The sequence below is a fragment of the Otolemur garnettii genome, unplaced genomic scaffold (genome assembly GCF_000181295.1).
Source record: "Otolemur garnettii isolate 467f Iridium unplaced genomic scaffold, OtoGar3 scaffold00016, whole genome shotgun sequence".
NCBI lineage: Eukaryota > Metazoa > Chordata > Mammalia > Primates > Galagidae > Otolemur > Otolemur garnettii.
The window spans coordinates 25,151,014-25,152,877 of NW_003852411.1; positions in this window are offsets into that span (position 1 = coordinate 25,151,014).

A 1,864-nucleotide genomic window follows, 5' to 3' on the forward strand; every position below is an offset into this window, starting at 1 on the left:
CAGAAAAAAAAAATTCACATATACTTGCTATTAAATTGGAACTAACCTATGAGCACACACATGCACAGAGGGAAGTAAAACTTCGTGGACATAAAGCAGGGAAGAGGAGGGAGAAGGAGATGGGCAAAAACTTACCTAACGTGTACAATGAATATTATTTGGGTGATGACCACACTTAATAGCCATGGCTCAAGCATTATAAAAGTGAACCAGATAACCAAAAAATATTTGCACCTCTTAACATTTTGAGGTTAAGAAAATAAGTAAACGGAGTTCTTATTGGGGTGCCATTATATAGGCATGATTAATTGAATCACTACCCATGTGATTGAACTTGACCTCCGACTCCCTCCTTTCTTTAAGCTTGGGAGGTCCAGTGGTAGTAATTGGCTTGAAGCTCCAACCTTGTGATCTAAGGTTGGTGTTTCTGACGTGATCAGCCCCCAGCCTAAAATTATCTAGGGGCCCTCCATGAACCACCTCATTAGCATAAATAAGGTATGGTTCAAGAGACTTACCACATTATAAAGAAGACACTCCTATCTCTCAGGGAATTCTAAGAGTTTAGAGATTACATCAGGACAAAGACCAGCCAAATTCTTTATTATACAACGCATTCCCCACAGGTGATGCATTACCAAGCCATGCCAACTTCCCCTCTTAAATTATCTTTTAAATACAGCTTCTCTGTTCCATCCCTACCATACTGCGTGTGTCCACGTCAACTCTCATGAGGACTATAGCCACAGCCTTAACTGGTTGCCGGGCTTCTAGGTGTGCTTTCCCACCAAGTCATCCTTGACTCTGCTCATAGTTATTTTAATAATATAATTTATCTAACCCAACGTTTCTAAAATATTATCACTTCAATACCTATGTGTGTGCACATATATGTTTAGGACTGCTTCTGATTTTAAATTTGCATGAATAAAGTTAAATAAAATGAAAAATTCTGCCCCTCAGTCACACTAGTCATGTTTCATGCTCTCCAGTGCCACACATGATGCAGCACAGGCCTACAGTACAAAATCACCTTCCTGCTCGGGGCGTACAAGTCCTTCACATCTGACTCCCATCTCCTACCACTCCAGCCCTCCTGCTGCCATCACCAGCATCTTTTTCTTTGACCCCACCAAGCCTGCTGCTCTTCCCCCCAACAGATTCTTCTTTTTCCTCATTTCTACACCTTTGTCCATACTGACCTATCTGCCTTAAAAGTTCTTTCTCTCAGGAATAAAGTCACATGTATTGTTGAGTATTGACAGAGTTCAGGACACGCTACCCCAAAATACGGCACCTGAGGGTTTGAGAAAACAGTAGAAGTGGGAGGGCTACTCTCCCCTTCCCCACACCCTTCTCCCCTGAAGAGGTTTCATAAAACCTAAGAAGATCACTCTCAAATCTTCTCCCATCTTTCTTCCCTGACTCTCATTCAAGAGGTGCTCTTCCTACACTCAGCGGAGAGAAACATCCTTATCTCTGAAGACATGGGGACACAGAAAAGGATCTGAGCACACAGATCTTGCTAAGTTCTGTCCAGGTTGTTACGATTAGATCATATGCTTTTACCATCTGATCATATATCTCCATGATTGTCCACACTTCATCAAATTTAAGCATAAAAATACACAAGTTTATCAGGCTTCCATGTTCATACTTATATTACCTAAATGTGTAGGCTTTTCTTTTGTGAATCTGTCTTTTCATTATAGGGGCCTCAGCCATAAACCTACCGTGTGAAGAAAATCAATTCTTACACCTCCTACAGTCTTAAGTGCCAATTTTGCCTCCTCTGTGAGGATGTCTCAGCCCCTCTGGGCTGACTTCATCATGCTCACCTCTGAGCTTCTGTGGTGCATTAATG